General features: G+C 39.2%; 1 protein-coding gene and 1 pseudogene across 1 annotated transcript in view; both read left to right on the plus strand.

Moving 5' to 3' along the window:
- Positions 1 to 8,449, plus strand: part of LOC103740522 — an 11,691-nt pseudogene extending 3,242 nt beyond the window's left edge.
- The window catches only part of Aven (apoptosis and caspase activation inhibitor), a 178,866-nt gene that overhangs the window by 129,874 nt on the left and 25,700 nt on the right, over positions 1 to 23,292 (plus strand).

Genomic DNA, 23,292 nt, shown 5'->3' on the forward strand with positions numbered 1-23,292 from the left:
AGTAAAGATTAGCATATATGTGCCCTTCTTTCTCATGAACTATTGTATTGTCCATAGTAGGCAAATCTTATAGTGACAATAAACTGATGGTTGCTGAGGTCTCAGGAGATTGGGTACAGATGAGGAGTGACTGGGCTTCTTTCTGGAGTGTTTAAAATGTTCCACAGCAGTGGAGATGATTGCATAACTCTGAAGTCCTAAGAACCTTTGGATTGTATGCTTAAAATGAGTATGCTCTATAGTCTATGAACTATATCTCAGTAAAAGCATTATTTTAAAATATTCTTTTTGCGTTTTGCCTATTTTCAACTTTATTTTTTTAAATATTTATTTTTATCTTATGTGTATGCGTGTATTGCCTGCATGTAGGTAAGTGCACCTGTTTCGTGCAATGCCTGTGAAGGACAGAAGAGACTGTTGGATCCCCTGGTACTGGAGTTACGGACAGTTGTTAGAGCTTCCATATGGGTGCTGGGATTCAAACTTGGGTCTTCTGCAAGAACAACCAGTGTTCTTAACCACTGAGCCATCTCTCCAGCCCCTGTTCAACTTTTTTAAAGATTTATTTTTAATTATGTTTGTGTCCGTGGGTTTGTGCACATGAGAGTATCTGCAAGAGTCCAGAAGAGGGCATTGGATCTTCTGGAGCTGGAGTTAAAGGTGGTTGTGAGCCGCCTGAGGTAGGTGCTAAGAACTGAACTCAGATCCTCTGAAAGAGCAGCAAATACTTTTAACTGCTGAGCTATCCCTCCATCCCTCACTTTGCCCATTTTGCATACACAACTGTCTTGTAGAAGTCATTTCATGATAGTTTCTGAAGATCTTTACTGTTTCCTGGGTGGTGTCGCCCTCTGCTCTGTGCATAGGCAGTACATTCTGCTTATCTCCTGTTCATGGACATATGGGCAGTTTTTGAACTTCCTTAACGATAAATAGTACTGCAGTGAGCAATGATGTGCATATGTGTTTTCATGTTGGTGAAGGGTTTCTTCATGGTATGTTTTTAGAACTGGGATTGCTGGATCAAAGGGAAAAAAATTGCAGATTTCTTAGATTTGTCAGTTTTCCTCCACAGAAGTTGTATTTTGTGTTTCTACTAGCAGTGAATAAGAGTAGCTACTTCCTCATTACCTTGCCAACAAGCTTTGTTACCAAGTTTTCACCAGTGTGACTGCTAGAAATGGCATGTCATTATGGATCAAACTGCATTTCTGTTGTTAGCCAAATTGAACATCTTTTCAAATTTAGAGTCCATTTTAATTTCTTTGGGAATTGTCCTTTCATGTTTTTTGCTAAATTTTCTTTTATATATTACAAGTGGTTGATATAATAAAGATTTAGAATCTGCTTTTCCTTAAAGCACCAACTCTTTGGGCTTTGCAAATGCCCAGTGGGTAGCTGAAAGCAAGATAAAAGCTTAGCTTCTCTGCCTGTGTTGTGTACCTGTTTCTGTTGCTCTGAGTCATTTTCTGCTATAGTAAATTGGATCCCAGAAACAAATGCTCGGATGGCTAAATATCTAATGACCAAAGTGAGAACTACTCTCACCCACCCCAGACCCTCGGACAACAGGGACTTCCATATAGCCATCCTAAGAGAAATGTCAAGCAGACCACAGTTTGAGGATGCTTAATTGTGCATACCTCCTGGCCCCTGCTTTTCTTGCTTCCCCTGTTTAAACCTGAAACTCATGTCAGTGCCTCTGAAGGATAGGGCTGAGGGCACTGGTCCTTTGTCTTCTTGATAGAGTTAGACTGTGTCAAACTCCTTTCCTGCCTTCCACCAATACCTTTTCCATGTATTTTTAGATAAGTGTCCAGACCTGACTGACTTGTTACAATTCCCTGGAGGTGGGCCTTTGGCCTTGAACTCTAGTAACAGTAACCTCTGATTATATTTTAGAAATCTTTTCTACCAGTTTGCTTTTTGACTTTGCTTATGGATAATGTGCAGAAGTTATAAGAGGACCCTCTAGCCTTCTTCCTGCCTTGTGGGAAAGACATCTAATATACTGATTATTTTCTTGGTCATTTTGTTATGACTCAGTGGACTGATTTTCAGTTTTACAAGATATGTGTAAACCTTAATGGCTTAAGGTAATTTGCATGAGACATGGGTCTACATTAGGTCTCTCCAGGCTCAGAGTGCAACACTAGTCACTCTCACCATGAGACGTAGGAAGTGCTGCAAGTTGATTTTAATATTAGATGAAGCAAAACATAATTAGGACTATAAATCTGCTCAAAGCCACTTACGTTCTATAATGTGCTCCATGGTCCCAAATTAATGATATTTTGATTGTTATCGTCTTTATTAGTACAAAATTTTAGTCTCGATGATTTGAGAACTAGTATTATTTCGGACCTGTACATATTTCTATTCCCTTTTAGACCAGTCAGCTTACAAGTTTTTCCATCTTTAAGTAAAGGCATGGCTCTAGCATTTTAGTCAAAGCCTCTTAGTGCAATACTGTTCTTTTGTATTTTTTCCTGACTTAAAAAAAATATGACCTCAATATAGCATGAGCCACTCCATGTGTTCAGTTAAATTATTGTTATTATTATTATTATTATTATTATTATTTGGTATTTTTGGAGACAGGGTCTCCCTGTAGCCCCAACTGGCCTGGAACTTGCTTTGTTGATCAGGCTAGCCTTGAACTTAGAAATTCACCTGCCTCTACCTTCTGAGTGCTGGGATTAAATGTGTGTGCCACCAGCATGCATTGGGTTAATTTTTGCCAAGGAATGTTTATATAAAGTTCTGTGTAAATATGGATTTAAAAATAATGTAAAATTTTTTGAGAATGTTATACATGGGTACTATATTAACATTTCCACCCTCCCCCTTACCCCTTCAGCTTTTCCCAAATCCTATTCCACTCCTTCTCAACTTTGTGACCTCTTGATTATTATTGTCACATGTGCATGCATACATAGATAAACACACAAATATAATCTACTGAGTTCATTTAGTGGTACTTGTATATAGATGTGTTTAGGGCTGACCACTTGAGATTCCATAACCTACCAGGGAACTCATTCCTGGAGAAAACTGATTTTTCCCTCCCACAGCAGTCATTGATTTCCTATAACTCTTCAACTACAAGTAGGACACTCTGAAAATTTTCCCATCCACATTGGCATGTCCACCGGTGGTGTCATCATGCAGGTCTTGCTTAGGCAACTGTATTGTTGAGCTTTCCCTGTCATGTCTAGATGACAGTATCTAGCAGCAGGAAGTCCTGGTCCTTTGGCTTTTACAATCCTGCCCCCCCTTTTCTGTCACGTTCCATGAGCCTTAGGTGTAGGGGTTGCATTTTAGATGTATCAATTGGGGCTGGACTTATCGGACTGTCACTTATTCTCTGCATTTTTACCAGTCATGGAACTTTGTAATACTCTCCATGTGTTGCACAGAGAAGCTTCTTTGATGAGTAGTGAGAGCTACTCATCAAATTAGGTATAGGGTAACTATTTAGAATATAGTAAGATATTATATTGATTTAAGAAAATGACAGTAATAGGTTTTCCTTTAGGGTCTATGACCCCTCTGACCATGGGCATTTGGTTACATTTACAGTAACAGGCATGAATTCCTTCTATTGGGTGGGAATTCAATAGCTGTTGGTCGCTTCCAAGATAAAAGTACCACTCTTGGGAATATTTTGCTGGGCTGGTCATCCATGTGGTTCATAGGCTTCTTGACTGAGTAGGACTATTGATTGCTTTTCTTCCTTGGCAGCTCACATAGCACTTTCTGATACTATGAGAGCTAGTTCTCAGGGAGGAGGCTTCTAGGACAGTTCCAGTTTATTTCTCCAAGTTCTACAACTGAAGTGTGTGCTATCTTTGGCAGTAGGGTCTTGCCTTAAAGTTCTAGGAGGCATGCAAATGCAATGTCAATAGCTATATTGTTTTGGGAGTCTCTTGTTAGGCTACTCTGACTAACAACTTGCCTGGCACTTGGATTTTTGTTAGCCTTTAGTTATACATATGCACAGACATTTATATATACATATATGGGAATATATGTACATGAGTGTCATATGCCACTAATTGGCATTAATGATTTGTTCAATTTGAGGTGAAGGATAAGCTCTTTTCAAAAAGAGAACATGCCAGAGTCGAGATAAAGCAGCTCAGTATTTGAAACAGTGAGAACTTGAGCTCTCATGTACCCTGGAAGAGATTTGTATGTGGATGGAAAGCTATACTTGGTGATTCTGTACTTTTTTCTCCTTTTACCAAGATTGTCCTTGACATTATAAATACTTTGAGTAATCTTACTTAGATGCTCACATTTAAATAATTTTCTATGAATATTTTATGTGATTGTGATTATTTTATTTCTTCCCTTGTAGATTTCTTCATGTTTATTAAGTCATTATAATCTCATTGTAGTAAACCACCATTACTGAACTGATAATTGAATATCAAGCAGATGCTACCATAAGGAAATGCCTTCCATGGTGGCCTGCTGTCTTTGCCAGTGGCAAATAGGGAGATACTGTAGGGAACATTGATACTTACCACTCTTTTAAAGGACATAAGATTCTATGAAGTCAATAATATTAAATCCTAATTTGCAAATGACAAAGAGAGATTAATTAACCTTACTAAGGTCACAGAGTTAATGAATTGTGAAGCTGAGTTTTAAACACACCTCTCCAATTACTATTACCTCCTGCTGCTTCCAAAGAGACACAGATAATTTACATAATGCAGAGAATATATCAGTGACACAAGTTTTCCTTTAGGCTTGGGTTCTTTCTCCCCACATATTAAGTCTAGTCACAGGAAGATTCATCACTAAAATGGCAACTTACATTTCAGCTCTCTTTTCCACCTTGTCTTGTCTGTCTCTGAAACTTTTTGTGTACAGTGGGTAGCATCTCCCTGCATATGAAACTAAGAGGCAGAAGAACCATGTAAGTCACTAACTAGCTGTCAACTTCTGAGTAGCACCAAGTTTCTGATTCCTAATTGCTATTCTAGTTCTTGTGCAATTTATAACAAATTAGATTTTTTGTGTTTCTACATTGCCAATTGGACAACAACATTTTAAATTTTAATATGCTTTATTTTTAGAGCTCTATATTAGCCATTGTGTTAAGCTTTTTGATGATCTTAGTTCATTGCTCAGAAATTCACCTTTGCTCTTGCCCTGGGAGTGGATTACATTTAAAATATAATTTATCTTTTTAACAGAGTTCTTTATTTGGCCTTGCTGTACTGAATAAGATATATGCGTCTTTTTCTGGGTATTATACTATTTCAAAAAGTCTCTATTTAAAAAAAAAGACAAATATAGTACCATCCTTTCAGTGAATATTGTCAAAAAGAAAAGGAAATCCTTACTGAACACAGGTAGGATAGCTATGATACTCTTGATCTGTTTTTCACAGTGTCGATAGCTATTTCCCTTGTTTTCAAAGGTGTCTGTCTATATATGTCCTATTTTTCTGCCACCTCAGTAGTGCTATTTGGCGATAAGAAAAGGTAGAGGGCTGGGAAGAATAAAGGACATGTACTTGACTTTTGTTGTTTTAAAGAAACTGCTTCTCTAATTCATTCATTCATTCATTCATTCATATTTTCTCCCTCACCCCCATCTCTCTGGTGTATGCATACTTGTGTATAAGGGTGCATGCAGTCTACAGGAGGGTCAGGTGTCCTCCACTGTCACTCTGCACTGTATCCTTTTGAAGCAGGGTCTTTCTTTGAACCTTGAGCTTTGTGTCTGTCAGCTATGCTGGCAGCCAGCAAACCCCAGCAATCCTGCTGTCTCCACACCTGCAGTGCTGGGATTAACTGCACTTGGGTCACCATACTTCGCTTGTTACACGGCTGATGGAGTCTTAACTCACTCCACATAGTTGCGCAGCAGGTGCTTTTAACCACTGAGCCATCTCCCCAGCCCCTTAACTTTTATAAATATTTTTATTTTATTTATTATTTTTATTTTATGTGTATGAGTGTATTGTCTGCATGTATGTGAGTGCACCCGTGTTGTGCAATGCCCTGGAGGTCGGAAGAGGGCTTCGGATTCCCCTGGAACTGGAGTTAAAGATGGTTCATAGCCGCCATGTGGGTGCTGGGAATTGAACCTGAGTCCTCTGCAAGAGCAGTCAGTGCTCTTAACCTCTGAGCCTTCTCTCCAGCCCCTTCATAAATATTTTTAAGAGAATATTTTAATTATCTACATTTTGTGTACTTTGGCTTTAGGAACTGTTCTTTTAGCATTTTCCCCAGCCTAAGGAGTTACTGTGATTCATTGATTTGATGTTGCTTTTCTTGCAAAGAGCTCAAAGCACTCTAACAGAATATTTATTATCTTGATATCTTCTAAAATATTGGAGTTTCCCAAATAGGTTCATTTTAACAGATGAAAAGATTAAAGAGCCAGTTAAGGAGCCATCTGAAGAGCCCCTGCCAATGGAAACAGACGAGGAAGATCCTAAGGAAGGCCGATAATGGAGAGAAAGGAGCCTAAAGAAGAGACGACCAAAGAAGAAAAGCCCCGCCCCCCAAGGCAAAGCCAATGGCTGCTACTCCTATTCCTGGTACTCTGTGGTGTCTTGTGTGGACCAGTGAGGAGCAGGTCTTCTTTTATAACCCCACCACTCATCTTTCTATGTGAGACCGACCTGATGATTTGATTGGAAGGGCAGATGTTGACAAAATTATTCAGTAGCCTCCTCACAAAAAAGGATTAGAAGACATGAAGATGCTAAGACACCCGACCCGGACAGTGCTGCCCATGCAAAAGCGACAATTCTCAATAAGTACAATTAATGAACAAGATTTAATGGAAGAAATGAGTGAAGATGAGCCTGTTGGGGGGGGATATAATAAAGACATTGATTATGGGCCAAGAAAGAAGCTGCCATAGAAGCTGAAATTACAGCTGCTGGAGAAAGAGCCATTGTCCCTCTGGAGGCTCGAATGAAACAGTTCAAGGACATGCAGCTAGAGAGACGCGCACGGGAGGAGTTAGATAGTTTTTGATCCTTGGTACTTGCTTCTCAGTCCTAAAGAAAGAAAACAGGTGTTTGATCAGTATGTTAAGAGCAGAGCAGAAGAAGAATGCAGGGGAAAGAGAAACAAAATAATGCAAACCAAGGAAGACTTCAAAAAAAATGATGCAGAGTTTGATCCAAGAGCTACTTTTAGTGAATTTGCTGTCAAACATGTTAAAGATTCAAGATTCAAAGCAACTGAAAAGGTGAAAGATTGAGAAGCATTTGTTTAATGAACTTGTGGCAGCTGCGAGGAAGAAAGAGAAAGAAGGTTGGAAGACCAGAGGTGAGAAGATTAACTTGGATTTTTTGAATTGTTATCTAATCATCACTTGGACAGCCAATTTTGATGGAGCAAAGTAAAAGACAAAGTAGAAAGTGGTCCATGTTACAAAGCAGTGGATAGTTTATCAATGAGAGACCTTTTGAAACAGTACATATTAAAAATAGGCAAGAATTTAGACTCAAAAAGAACTTGAAAGACAAGCCGGCATTGAGGCAAGCCTTCGAGAATGGGAGAGCCTCAAAAAACTCGTTCTGAACAAACAAAAGAGGTAGATCATGAAAGAGAGCAACATAAAGGAGAAGAAGCGATCCAGAATTTTAAAAAATATTTTATTATTTTTATTTTATGTGTATATTACCTACATGTATGTGAGTGCATCCGGGTCGTGCAATGCCATGGAGGTCAGAAGAAGGCTTCAGATTCCCCTGGAACTGGAGTTAAGGACGGTTTGTAGCCGTCATGTGGGTCCTGGGAATCGAACCCGGGTCCTCTGCAAGAGCAATCTGCTCTTAACTGCTGAGCCATCTCTCCAGCCCTGCTATCCAGAATTTTAAGGCTCTTCTGTCTGACATGGTACAGTCTTCAGATGTGTCTGATACTAGGAGGACCCTCCGAAAAGATCACCTCTGGGAATCTGGGATCTTACCGGAAACAGAGGAGAAAGAGAAGCTTTTCAGTGAACACATTGAAGCACTCACCAAAAAGAAAACGGGGCACTTTAGGTAACTTCTGGATGAAAATTCTGCAATTACCTTAACATCTACATGGAAAGAAGTAAAAAAATAATGATAATAATAATGAGGGAGATCCGTGGTGCATTTAGTTCTTCAGTGTCAGGAAAAAACAGTTTGAAGAATACACCAGAGACAAATATATCACTGCCAAAGCAGACTTTCAAAACGCTTTTGAAAGAGACCAAATTTATAACGTATAGATCCAAAAAGCTAATCCAAGAATCCAATCAACACCTGAAAGATGTAGAAAAAATTTTTGCAGAATGACAAATGGTATCTAGTACTGGACTGTGTACCAGAGGAGCTGCGAAAACTGATCGTGGTGTATGTTGATGACCTGGATCGAGGCGTCCACCGCCACCTCCCACAGCATCAGAGCCCACTAGACGATTGACAAAATATTTCTAAATATTCTTCCATGGGGTAGCACTTAATTCAAAATGCATGAGCCAATTTTCAGGTTTTCACATATATGTGCATTAGTCAACCTGTTGCAAAACCATCTGACGAATAGGAGGAGAAGCATTTGTGAACAGTCTCTGAACAAAACACTGAAAATATTTATGCTTTTCTTTGTGTGACACGACTGACATACATACTCAAATATAGGCTGTATTTAGTAAATTGAAAACCTTGAAGCTAAAAGTCTTCCTTTTATGAGGCATGGAAGCTGTTGACTTGGTGATGTTATTACTAGCAGTGTTATACATACAAGACAGGAGCATTTGTGGTTTGAACTTGCAAGATGCAAATACCACCAACTCCAAGGAATTGGATTGATTTTGTTTTTTAAGCAGGTAAACAGAAAACACTGAATTGAATTCTTTCAGAGACTAAGGATATTATAATGAACATACTTACACCTTTATCTCTAAAGAACAGTTTAGTTGTATTTGTTCATTTATGTGCTTTGATTATCCCCTCTGAATTTTAGGCCAAGTCTTGTTTAGCCTAAGAGAAGATTTATTTAGTAATTTCTTCTCAGGTATGGAAACACATTTATAACTAGTGTGTTGGCCAGAGTAGAACTGCTGGTTAAAGAAACTTTATTCTCCATTGAATCATCTTTATCAATATTCTGGATTAGACAACAAAATTGCATTTTTGGATATTACTCAAACTATACTCCTGTTTGAATGTTGAACTTTTGTTTCTAAAGTTTAATTTTAAGATGTTTGAATGTTCAGTTCGTGTGTTTGAACTACAATAAACCAACTCTTTTTGCAAAAAACAAAATATGTGAGCCAGGTGTGGTGGCACACACCTTTAATCCCAGCACTTGGGAGGCAGAGGCAGGCGGATCTCTGTGAGTTTGAGGAGCCTGGTCTCCATTAGTGAATCCAGGCCAGCTGTGGCTACAGGGGAACCTTGTCTTACAAAGACCAAAAAAAAAAAAAAAACCCACAAAACAACAACAAAAAACAAAATATATGATATGTACCTGATAGATTATGCTTTTGCTCATTCTAAAATTATTTTGATTTTAAACATTGGAAAAAATGAAATATTTAGGTAGTTTTAACTGGTAGCTTGGGGTTGAGAGGAATGTAGCTGACACCTGTAGCATCTAATTGAAGTTCTTTTATTTCTAATGATGAGTTGCTAATTTCAAGAAATAATGCACTGACAGTGCCTACATTTAGGAAGTATTACCTTTGTGTTATTACAAATTTGTTTCTTAAGGCAAATATTAAAAAGGAAGAGAAGATCCCTGTTTTCTTGTTCAGATCTTAAACAAGTAGGATATTTACCTTTGTTTATATTAGCGCATCAGTAGTGTGTAAAATCACTTTATAAATATGGAGTCAAATAGTTTATTCAATGAGAAAGCTTATGTTTTTATTTATTTTTTATTTTATGTGTATGAGTGTATTGCCTGTATGTATGTCAATGCACCCATGTCGAGCAATGCCCATGGGGGTCAGAAGAGGATGTTGGATCCTGGGGAACTGGAATTATAGATGGTTGTTAGCTGCCATGTGGGTGCTGGGAATCAAACCTGGATCTTCTGCCTGAGCAGCCAGTGCTCTTAACCGCCGAGCCATCTCTCCAGCCTCAAGAGAATGCTTATGTTTTTTGTTGCTTTTACCCCCAGATTTTACTTTCGGCTTTTTCTCTGTCTCACCAATACAGAATATCCCACCCAAACACATAGGCAATTCAGTTTTTAACTTTATCACACTGGCTAGTAATTACACCTCCCGTAGTTGCACATTATGAAGAAATCACTTCTCTTACCAACATGTATATTTCATGTATTTTGTTCATTTCTTCTTGACTTCTACTACCCAATTGGCTTCATCTCTTTAAGCTAGTAGGCACAAAATGTCTGCTAGAACTTTCTGCAGCCTTATAACCAGCACTCCAACAAACTCGAGCATACGTGCTTCAAAACCAAACCAAAAACTAGTATTTAGGGAGATAATTTGAGGGGCAGGCAGCGCAGAGTAATGAAGACCCCTGCTGGGACTATCAGAGCTGCATAAAACACTGCAGCTAATCTATGAAGTACTTCTAGAATTCCACAGAAATCGTGTCGGGGAGTCACTCGTGTTTCATATCACCAATTTTGTCACTCTGGACCTATATTACTATCCTTGCTGGTTTAGCTTTTTCCTGCAGTCTTCTATATGAACCAAGCTCCACACTTTCTGTATTTTTGTCCATAAGTTGGATTATTTGTCTTTTTGAAGCACTTTGTAAACACTTGTACTGTACACAGTATCAAGAAGATGGAAACAGCATAAACAGATAAATGGATAAGGAAAATGAGATGTAAACACAGGGGAACATTTTTCAGCCTTATAAAGGAAGGCTATGTTGACATGGGTTGTAACACAACATTTTGCTAAGTGAAATAAACCAGTGACAGGGATGGAGAAGTGTTGTGTGACCACACTCATATGAGGTGGCAGGAATAGTCAGGGTTCATAGACGGGAGATAGAAAGGGGGTCACCAGGGCATAGGGGAGGAGAAGATGGGGAGTAATTGTTGAAGTATAGACAACAAAAGGTGGCAGTGACTGTAATAGATTATGCCTAAAGCCACTGACGTGCAGTAAAAATGACTAAATGGTAAATTATGTTAATACACATTTTACCATAAAGATTTTATTTTTTATTTAGTTTATTTTATTATTATTTTTATTTTATGTGTATGAGTGTATTGCATGCATGTAGGTAGATGAACCCGTGTTGTGCAGTGCTCTCAGAAGCCAGAAGAGGGCATTGAAAGCCCTGGAACTGGAGCTATGGATGATTATTAGCCATCATGTGAGTGCTGAGAATCGAACTCCATCCTCTGCAAGAGCAGCCAGTGCTCTTAACCACTGAGGCATCTCGCTAACTCCGATTTAAAAATTTTTAATTGTGTGTGTACATGTGTACATGTACATGTACATGTGGGTATGTGCATGTGAGTGGTGGTGTCTGTGGAGCCCAAAGGTATTTGATACCCCTTGGAACTGGAGTTACAGGCAGCTGTGAGCTACCTGGTGTGGGTACTGGCAGTCAAACTTGGATCCTCTGTAAGAACAGCAACAGCAAGCCCACTTAACTGCTGAGCCATCTCTCTAACACCTTATTTTTATTTTTAATTATGTGAACGTTTATGTGTGTGTGTGTGTGTGTGTGTGTGTGTGTGCATGCGTGTGCACAAATGAGTGCCCACAGAGGCCAGAAGACAGCCTCAAAATTACTGGAGCTGGAGTTACAGGCAGTCGTGTCCCCCATTGTGGGTCTTGGAAACTCAACTCATGTCTTCTGTAAGAGGGGTACACTCGTTCTTAACAGCTAAGCCACCCCTCCAATCCTTTACCATAATTTAAAAAGAAGGGTATTCACTTACTACATTAAGTGAACATTAAGAAAGACCTAAATTACTGACTTTCTAGCTCCAAATAATTAATGGTAGAACAAGGCTCAAGACTGTACTGTTCTTTAAATGTTTTACAGTCTTTCCTAGAAAATCCTGAAAGGAAAAATAGGAATTAGGAGATCTCTCCATACTGGCACCTGGACTGTGTGGTACTGCCTGACAGTGTGCCGGGTTATCTTCAGGATGTGCCCACTAGGCCACAATCTTCTCTGACATCCAACACCAGTGTAACTGGGCTTCTTGCAGTGATTGGCATAATGGAGGTGGAGACTGTCCCTCTGTCTCTGAGTCTGCTGGGTCTCTAGGGCCGCATCCCAAGGCCAGCTAATTCTGAGAACTTGAAGGGATACATCAGAGGATGTGTACAGTTCTAAGCCAGTTACTTGGCTTTTTAATTAGATAATGCTTTCATATGAAGCATTACTTCTTAACGGGTATTCATTACCTTCTGATCTGTATTTTTACACATTTGAAAAAAAGACTGTTTGGCTCATCAAGAAGAAATGGACCTGTGCTTCAGGTACTCCTCATTTATCAGTGGTTGCTGTGGGATCAAGGATCTCGTGCTGCTTTCAGTGCTCCATCCTGACAGCTGTAGGTGAGTTAAAATGCAGCACTATGTGGGAACCAAACAAGAAAGCTCTGGAGATGCTGCTGTGCCACCAACTTCAAACCCCAAGATAAGCTTTATATGCAGCAAAGATGTAGACATGAAAACCGTTTGATGAGTGCTGAGAGAAAACATGAATCAAATGTATTATTTCATACTTTAGTGGTTAAGATCTTGTAAACATAAATCTGTATAAAGTATATGATCCAAAGCTATAAAAGTAGAATGGCAAAGTGAGAGAAATATTTACAAGACAACAAATAAAAATAAGCAGAATAGTGATGTGCCTATGTCACTTTGCATAATGTCTTCAAGGTTCAAAAAATTAAAATGAAATTACCACATGACTCAGCAGTTCTGTTTCTGGGAATATACCCCCCTGAACTTGAAGGCACAGGTTTTAACAGATGTTTGTACACCTAAGTTCGAAGTGGCATTATTCACAGTGGCCAAAAGGCGAAAGCCACCCATGGCCATGGTTGGATACATACTAAACAACACGGGGCTTATGCAGACAATAGATATTATCCAGTCTTTAAAAGGATGGACCTTACAGTTTTTTTATGTGTAGTGCAAAGATGGTTGAATTAGCTAACCTGTAAATCTCAGATATCAGGTATTGTATTATAGGCTACTTTATCTGCCTTTTAGAATCAGTGAAAACCTAGGCAGTAGAAAGTATTAATACTACATAATTTTTTACGAATGTGACTTGCCTATCATCCCATCTGCCCTTTGAGGAAGCTTATAATTAATGAGATTATATAATGAGAAAGGTGTATAAAATGAATCTAAGTAGATCAAGATGCTGAGTCCGTCACTACCCTAGTTGCATGCAACAGAATCTGCTGGAGATAAACTTAAGCTGAGGTGGAATTTTACTGTGTTGGACAGTTCACATTATGGGAGAGATGAGAAACACGATGAGAAAATAGAGGGCCTGCCGGGCATGGTGGTGCATGCCTTCAATCTAAGTGCTCAAGAGGCTGACCGAGGCAAGCAGATCTTTGTGAAATGGAGGCCAGCCCGGTCTACACAGATGTTCCAGGGCAGCTGGGGTCTACAGGAGACCCTGTGTCAAAAAGACAACAAACAAAAGAAAGTAGAGGGCCAGGAAGGAGCCTCAAATTCTATCACTGCTGATGAGTGAGTGCCCATTGCTGTCAGAAAACTGTGACTTGTCTGATCAACACCAGGACCACTGACACTGGACGGGGGCACTGATGCCATCCCTACCCTTTTAGAAGTGGTTTTTATATTACTAATACTAAGAATGGATTCTGCACAACCAGTGAGTCTCATCACTGGTTTAGATTCAACTCCTGAGGATTAGTGTTTATTATAATCCTGCTCTTGTTTGTGTGCATATCATGGAGCAAGAGATACTGGAGGGAAAGTATTTGGTATCACCTGTTTTGATGATATAGAAGGGCTTCTGCTTCACTGGGTGAGAGACTAAGAATTATGAGGGGATTCAGATCCTGGTGACTCTAGTGAATAGCAATGGCTTACCAGTTGTGTTAGCGGCAAATTGATTGTCAGACTATAGGAGATATATTGCTAAAAATAACATAATGGAAGCAGAAACTTAGTAAACTGTAAAGTTTATCCCCAAGTCTTTTAGGATGAAATTGTAAATGGTTTCATTTTCTTAATTTCTTTTTAAGCTAGGTTATTAATGTGTATAAATGTCATGTGCTTTTGTATTCTTTTTGTGTCCTGTAGCTTTATTAAATTAATTTGGTAGATTTGTGTGTATACGTGTAATCTTTGAGTTTTTTTTTTAATTGGGTTTTTTAATAGAATCATGTCATCTGTAAGTAGAGGTAATTTTACTATTTTATGGCTTAGATGCCTTTTATTTTTATTGTCAACTTTTGCTAGGAGTACTTCTGTAAAGTACGATGCTGGTTTTGTTCTGTTTTGTTTCTGAGACAGAATCTCCAGGTAGCCCCAGTTAGCCTGGAGCTCACTATTTAGACCAGGCTGGCCCCGATCTCACAGAGATCCACCTGCCTCTTCCTAAGAGTGCTGGGATTAAAGGCGAGTGTGTCACCACGCCCACCCAGTCTATAAAGTGGATGTTAATAGAAGTAGCAAAACTGGGCATGCCTTTCTTGTACTGGATTTTACTGGGAATGTTTTCATTTGTTGTCCTTTGATTATGATACTATTGGCTGTGAGGTTTTCAGAAATGGCCTTCATTATTTTGAGAAATTTTCCTTCTATACCTAAACTGTTAAAAGTTTTCAGTCAAAGGATGCTGAGTTTTGGGAAGTGCCTTTTCTGCATCAGTTGTGATTATCCTGTAGTTTGTTTTTCACTTTGTTATTGTGGCATATCACATTGATTTGGATATGTTAAATCAGTCTTGTAAGTCAGGGATTAAATCCCAGTTCAACAATATAATAAAAAAAAGATACTTGGTCATAAATTTCATCAAGGAGGTGAATTATTTCTACACTGAAAACTATAAAACATAAATGAGATTGAAAATGAGGAGTAGAGGCGGACTCCAAAAGTCTGGCCCCTTACTAGCCAGCAGGGATGTCTGGTCTTTAGGTAGTGTGAGTGGTTGCAGATGGTCCCAAAGTAGAGGGATGGGTGTGACATGATCAGAGGCAAATTAGGAGGAAGTGAATCTCCCCTTTCATTCTTCATAATTTTTTTGAGGCCTGAACAGTCATTGCTATATTTGTAGATGAAGACTAACCTTCCTGTTCCAAAATACTGAGAATGTGGGACCTGACAGAGTAAATTCCCTCACCTTGTATAAGCTATTTCTTCTGAGTTGAAACATTCTCTCCAGAAAGGGGGAGGGATGCTGGGAAGACTCAGGAAACTAGTGAAACTAGTCACAGGAAACCCAGGAAGCTTACAAAACTCAGGAAGCTCAGAATATTACACGATTTACAAGGTTACAGCCAAGGTTCAGTTCATCAAGGAATCAGATGTTAGAACTAAAAGAAGTACGGCAAAGCTGGACCATGAACTGAGAACTGTGCAAACTGCCCTCTCAGCTTCTGTTCATAAAAGACTGGCACTATCTATAGAGAAAGGCAAAGGAAAAGCTGAGACGAGAATAGAGGAATTTTTTTGAGAAATATAAAATTTCAGTATTGGTGGTTTGCTTACTGAATACACAAGCACACCACAGCAGCAGACATAGAATATTGTGTTTGAAGAAGTGGTGGAAATATCTCAATGCCTCTGAAATAATAATAACTGGGAACAGAAGTAAGCTTGCCAGTTGCTTTGAATGAGATCTCTTCGAGGTTTTATATGAAATTTTCATACCAAAGACTATCACATTAGGATCATGAATATAATATAAATAATAAATAATAATTATAAAAAAAAGAAAAAGAGGAGTAGAAAGATATTCCTTGCTCATTGGAGCCAAAGAATCAACACTGTTAAAATGTCCATACTGCCTGTGTTATTAGTTCATTCCTTATTGTGACCAAATATCTGACAAAAATGATTTAAGGAGGAAAAGAGTTGCTTTGCTAATATTTTCAGAGGTTTCAATCCAACCTGGTATAGTGGGCAAGACAGGGTGGGAGCTTGAATAATGGGAACTACCAGGAGGAGGCTGTTCACCTCATGGTGGACAGGAAGAGATTGGTTAGTACAGAGAGGAGCGAGGTCAAATACAGCCCCCAAGGACACACTCTCAATGATTTATTCCTCCAGTAAGGCCCCAATCCCCATTTTTCAGCATCCCCTAATAATGTCACAATACTATGAATTCATCAGACAATAATTAATCCATTGATGAAGAACACTTATGATCAAATTATCTGTGGAATACTGTCAGAGACCTCAGGGAGGTGTATGCTTTACTGGTATCTGGCACATCTTACTTGAGTCAAGTTGTCAATAAAGATTTAACTCTTGACACTACCCAAAGCAATATATAAAGTTAACATAATCATATCAAATTTCATGACATTCTTCATACAAATAGAAAAAGAAATTCTAAAATTCCTATAAAATGGGGGGGCGGGGGAGGAATCCTGAATAGCCAAAACAGTAGTGAGAAAGAGAAACAAAGTTGGATCATAATTCCTGATTTAAAATTTTATTTCAGTGCCACAGCAATGAAAACAGTGTGGTGCTAACATGGAACATGTTCAATAAAAGCCGGGCAGGGAATAGCCACAGGAAACACAGGAGGACTCCAGTAAAGCAAAGTTTATTTCTTAGGGTTGCTGGTAGCTGGCCGCTCAGCTGGGGAGAGAAAGGCAACCTGCTGACTGCTGACTGCTGAGGAAGTTCTTATAGGGGGTTGGGGAATGTGGAAGGTGGCAAAAATAATCTTTAGTTTCAAGGGAAGTAGCTTGAACTGAGACAGCTCTTATGTCAGTGGGTCTGGGTTCCAAAATTATCTGGGGAACAGCTTTGTGCTGAGACAGCTCTAAATGTAGCTGTCTGGCCAGTTCCTGTTTTGCAAGTGTGCCCTCATGGCCTGTTTTGTGAGGCTTTTTTACACTGGAAGAGGGTTGTCTACAGACCTGGAATCTAAGAGAACAGAAACAGAGACCAAGGGATGGCAAAAAGCCAGAAATAAATTCAAACCCATGTGGCCAAATCATCATCAAAGGCACCAAAAAGTCACATCAGGAAAGGTAGTTTCAAATGATAGCCAGAAAACTAGATATCCACATGCAAAATTGTGAAATCATACCTTTATCTTCTACCACACACAGAAATCAACTCAAAATAGATGTAAGAGCTAAACCCATAAAATCCCTAGAGGAAGCTCCTTGACGTTGGCTTTAACAATTTTTTAAAAATTTATTTAATTTTTTTTATTAAACCAAAAACTTAAAAAATTCAAAAGTAAACAGAAGGGATCATATCAAAGTGAAAAGCTGCTGTGTAACAAAGGAGCAATTAAAACGCAAAGGCAGTTCGTGGATTAGGAGGACACACTTGCAGACCTGTTAAAGGTTCAACCCATGAATTTTATACTGAACTCTTAGAACTCAGCAGCAGAAAAGTGAATAACCTGATAAAAATTGAGCAAAATTCTTGAACAGATTTTTCCAAAGAAAATAAGATGGTTAAAAAATATGAAAGCCTGCTCAATATCCTGAATCCTCAGGGAAATGTAACTCACCTGTTTGAGAGGTCACTTCACACCCACTAGATGGCTGTTAGCACAAAAGCAGATAAGTAGTGCTAGGAGGTGGGGAGAGTTCACTCTGCTGTGGACACTGTGGGGAAGGTAGAGGGGTACAGCCAGCAGCCACTGTGGAAGCAGTATGGAGGGTCTAAGGAAATTAAAATCACTGTATTATCTGGCAAGCCCAGTCTAGAATTTACTCCCAATATTTGAAGTCAGTATGGTAAAGCTTTGTTGATATCCACAGTAGCCAAGTTGTGGAAACGTCAGTGCCTATGAATAGGAAATGAGGCATATATCACAGAACGCTATTCAGTCTTTACAAAGAGACCCTTTGTATAATGTTTAAAAACTGGGTTCAGAGCACCCATTCCCCAAACACTTATTTCTTTATGGTGCCAACTTTCAAAATCCTTCATTATGTTTGAAATGTACAGTAATTATTGTTACTGTAGCCACCTGCTGTGCAGTAGTACCTCGGAGCTTCTTGCTCATATTTGCAGTGACCAGTCTTACCCTGCTGCTCCCGACTCCTTTCCTAAGACTCTGTTCACTGCCATTCTAGTCTCAATTTCCATGAAATAAACTTCCTTAGATTCCACATAAGAGCCTGTATCATACAATTACAGGGCTATAACTATGAAAACAGGTAAAACTAACCTGTGTTTTTAAAGTCAGAACTGCATTTTATCTTGGGTGACAGAAGAGACTTCTGGAGTGCTTTAATTGTTTATTTGTATAGGCATTTTGTGAGTGTATTACCCAAATAAACCTCAATCTGTATAGTTAAGTTCTGTTAACCTAAATATGTATTTCAATAAAAATAGGGGAAAAATGGGAAAAAAAAGAGACCAAATAAGAAAAAAGTCCTGCTGTTTTCCATAGCATGGGCAATACACTAAGTAAAATAGCAAAATAGCATGTACAAGTCCCTAGGATCAATCTTTAGGACCACAAAACAACAGAGAGCCACAGAGATTGCTCAGTGGGTAAGAGTGCTTACTCTTGTAAGCAAGAAGACCTGAGTTCAGATCTGAAACATCCATGTAAAAGCCAGGTACAGCCATGTGGTACCTGTAACCCCAGCATTGGGAGGTAGAGACAAGCAGATACCAGAGGCTCACTGGCAGCCAGCCTAGCCCCCAAAATAGTGAGTTTCAGGTTCAGTGAGAGAGCCTGTCTAAAAAAGTAATGCGAACAGCAACAGAGGTAGATATCCAATGTCTCCCACTGGCCTTTGATTGCACATATGTTGGTGTTCACCTGCAAACACACATGCACATACAATATAGACTAGTCTTACACATAAGTAAATAAAACAATAAAAAGCCACATAATAGAATTAACCCTAGTCAATTAGGAAATTTTGAGAAATAACATTCTCAGTTGAAGGCAAAAAGGCATTAAAAAGAATAATCAGTGCTTTTGTCTAAAAATATTTCTATTATGATATCATTGCTGTTCCTATATTGAGGTAGGGTTTTACTCTGTGACCTTGAACTTTGAGTCGTCCTGCCCTGCCTCCTGAGTTCGAGTGCTGGGATTATAGGTGTGTGCTACCACAGTGGACTGTATTTGCTTTTGAAATGCAGAGGGATGGTATTCAAGCTTAGTTTTATTTCCTACTTTCCAGCCTCAACTAGGAATCCATCTGGGAAAGAAGGCAATATGTCTCATAGTTAGTACTGAGGAAAAATGATATTAGCTAATTAATTGTTGACTAAGTATTACCATTGATGAACTTAAACAATTAGGACTTAGATGTGTAATTTTCTTTAAACTTGTTACTTGTAATTCAATGTCAAATTTTAGATCTTATGCTAATTATTGTATGAGGGGAAAAAATGCAGCACTAAAGTGATGCTTTGACGTACGTGGCTATGCAATCAGACTTTTTCATTAAGAGACACTTAGTTGTTTTTCTGAAGCCATGCCCACTTGTCTACACTAAACAGTGTCCGTAATCTCTGATAGTTGAGAGCATTTCAATGAAATGTGGCTCTGTGGGAGTGGTGACCTTCTAGAGTCTATGGGTTTCAAGGGCTGGTTTCTTGTAGAATGAGTGTAATTGCACAGTCCTAGTAAAGAGCTTGGGGAGAAGGTGAGGGACTCTGATGAAGACGTAGCAGCTAAGACAATAAAGCATGCTTTAATTGTGACCTCGACATTCTCACTGTGAATTTCAGTAGAATTGTCATTTAAATTCTGTTTTCTAACCTTATCTGCCATGACTTTGTCCTTGTGTGTGAAGAAAAACAAAAAACAATAAAAAAAAAACCAACAATAACCTAAAAAACACTGTAATGCAATTTGAGGATCTTTAGTTTTTAATCTAAAAGAACATGTTGTTACATATTCTTGGAACATACTTTTGGAGAGAGGAATTACTTGGGAGAATAGTTTCTCTGTAAGTAAGAAATTTTACTAACTTTTGTATGCCAGTTAACAGAAAGGCTTTCGCTGAAACAAATAAACTTCAGAATCAGTGCTGCATTTTCAGGAGGGAGCTGCTTCAGCAGAGGAGTGAAAAGAATTAAGCACAGTGCAGTCTTTGGGGCCCTCCAGGCTGTTTGTAGTTCTACTGCCATCTGGTAGGTGGATCAATAGAGAAAATTCAGTCTGGGCATTAGTAATTGCTGGTGATATGAACAACCCCAGTTATATTATATGAACCTTTTCAGTGTACAGGAGTGAAAACAGGGCCGTTTTTAAAACAACTGTTACCCTCAGTAGCCCCCAAAGCATCTACTGAATTAAGTAGACATTATTAGTTACTGAGTGCTTGCTCCCTGGCTCTACCTTTCTACTCTATCACACTTAGAGCCGTTGCCTTCCTCAAATTGGACCCCATGATAGTTAATATTGACTGTTAACTTGACAGAATCTAGAAACTCCTAAGAGATGAACTTCTGGGCATGTCTATGAGGGAGTTTCTAGATTGGGTTGAAGTGGGAAGACCAATTACAAATTTGGCAGCATCAAGTAGGACCCTAGACTGAATTAAAAGGAGACCGTGAGCTGAGCACCAACATTCATTTCTCTTTGCTTCTTTATTGTGGATGCAGTGTGACCAGATGAAGCTCCTGCCACCCTTGTCTTCCCCATGGTGACAGACTATATATTCAAACTGTGAGCTAAAATGAAGCCTACTTTCCTTAAATTGCTTTTGTCTGGTATTATGTCACAGTAAGGAGAAAAGTAATTGAAACAGACCCTTTCCTGGTTATAATTTGTGCTTTCCTGCCTCAGCCCTGTAAGACTGTAGCATTTCAGTCCTTTGCTTGCAATGTCCTATTCTTTATATCCCTGGCCCATACTATACTTCTCTTCAAGGCCATTTCAAATACAACTTTTCAGATACCAGGAAGTCCTCTCTTGATTACTGTAGAGCTCTTGTGACATAGCACTTTATCTGTCTTTTTTGGTATTTGTTCTATTTTTACCTTGTTTCACAGCTACTGGTTTGTGTAATAGGTTCAAGTGTGATCTTCCAAAAAGGCATTTTCAAGTTCTAACCCCCTTTATGGCATTCTCTGGGAATAACAGTCTTTGCAAATGTTAGACGTGAGGATGAAGTCTTATAGGTTTAGGGTGGGTGCTAATCTATTGGCAGATGTCCTCGAAAAAGAAAGAGGTTTGGACACAGAGACACAGAGGAAGAGGGACACAGGCAGAGATTGGAGTAATACAGCCACAGCCATGGAATGTCAAGGAATGCTGGTGATACCAACTTTGAGGAAGGAGTCCCAGCTAGTGCCTTTGGAATTGCATGACACTGCCAATAACTCAGGCCTGTACTTCAAACCTCCAGAATCACGAGAGTATGTTTCTGTTGTTGTAAGCTACTCTGTGATATATTTTTAAGGTGACCCTGATATCATGTGTTTATCTAATCCCTACTCCTCCAAACTTCATGCTAGCTCATTGAGAGCTGAGGCTGTATCACTGTTGCCCCATTGTTCAGCTTTGCCTAAGGCAGTAAGTTCATGGTTATTGAAGTATAATTTATGCTGAGTAAAGCTAACCCTTTATATGGGCATGCAGTTTATACAAGTGTATAGTTGGTGATCAAGACAGAGCATTTTTATCAACCCAGAAAGTTCCTTCATGTTCCTTTGTAGACCTTTCCTAAGGACTATGAGTTGGTGAGCTTGTCACTTCCAGAGTGTCACATAAGTAGGATCATACAGTGTTTTGTACCTAGCTCTTTCACATTGTGTAATACGCTAGTTGTGCCTATCAGTGGTTTGTTCAGCGAATTTTGAGTGTCGTTGTGTTTTTGCCATTGTGATAATGCTCTGCAGGCAGATCAATGCATTGGGAGATTTTTTTCCCTCTTAGAGTTCATTGAACAGGTAATAGAATATCTTAAGTGCCATAATGGTATATGCACAGTAAATTACCAGAGCCTAGAAGAGGAGCATTTAACGCAGATTTGAATAATCATAGAGGGCTTCCTAGAGGACTGTTTGAGATGTGAATATGAATGATTTGGCTCCAGTTAGAGAGGTGGATAGAGCACATGAATTGGATATTAAGAATTTAGAAACTTCAAGTTGATGAATAAAACACTGATAACCTGAAATTGTCCTTGGTGGATTTATTTCCATCATGGGTATTATTACTCCACATCAAACAAGAACTTCTCCTGCCGTGCTGTGGATTCCCCATGTAGCACTGGGTAGATGAGCATTATGGCCAGGAGAAATAGATAACATGAATAAATTCATTTGTATTGTAGAAAGTATAAGGGTGAAGAATTGAGACCTAGAAAATTAGGTGGGGGCCAAATTGTACATAGGGATGCAAACCAAGCAGACAAGCCTTATGTCCTGTTCTGATAATTTATAGCATTTTCCATTCTGGCTCAGTTTCAATTGATTGCTCATTTTCCTCATTTGTGGTCATAGTTTCCAGCCTTTCTGTAGGCCGGGTAGTTTGGAGGGGCAGATGGTTTTTGAGTGCATTCAGAAGTGTGGCTTTAACCTTCGTTGCTTTATAGTTTCATACTCCTATAAATATTACGTAGTTCTGTTCTGGAATGTCGACAGGTTTCTTAGAAATAATTTGTTCTTTTGGGGGTCTTTGTTTTAATATTGATGAGTGAGTCTAGAGCAGTGTCTAGTGTAGAATTGTCACTGCTGTGGCAAGGCCCCTTTGAATGCAGAATGCCTCATGAGTCATATACCCATGTGACTATGGGAAAGGTACTCTTCCTGGCATTGACTGTTTGGTGCTACTATCTGTAGTCCTTTTGGGTGTCTGTTTTTGGCTGCCCTTGGGCTGTTGCTCACTCTTTGCAGTGATCAGTAGTCTGCAGGATTGTTGACAGGAAGCATCTCTGGAACTCAAGTTCTAGGTCTGAGCTCCCTTCTTGCAGGCATTCTCTTAGTAGATTCCAGCTGCTATGATTTCTCTGCGTTCCTAGCTCTTCTCTCACTTCATGGAGTTTGCTGAACTCTGCCTGGTTCCCCGTGTCTACACCACACAAGAAACATGCCAGTAGACTGGGGTAACTCCTAATTGGCTGATGACAAATATCTTGAAAGCCTCACTTCTCTCTCTCTCTCTCTCTCTCTCTCTCTCTCTCTCTCTCTCTCTCTCTCTCTCCCCCTCTCTCTCTCCCTCTTCCA

Source organism: Nannospalax galili, unplaced genomic scaffold (assembly GCF_000622305.1).
Source record: "Nannospalax galili isolate Female #2095 unplaced genomic scaffold, S.galili_v1.0 scaffold999, whole genome shotgun sequence".
In the NCBI taxonomy this organism is placed as follows: Eukaryota; Metazoa; Chordata; class Mammalia; order Rodentia; family Spalacidae; genus Nannospalax; species Nannospalax galili.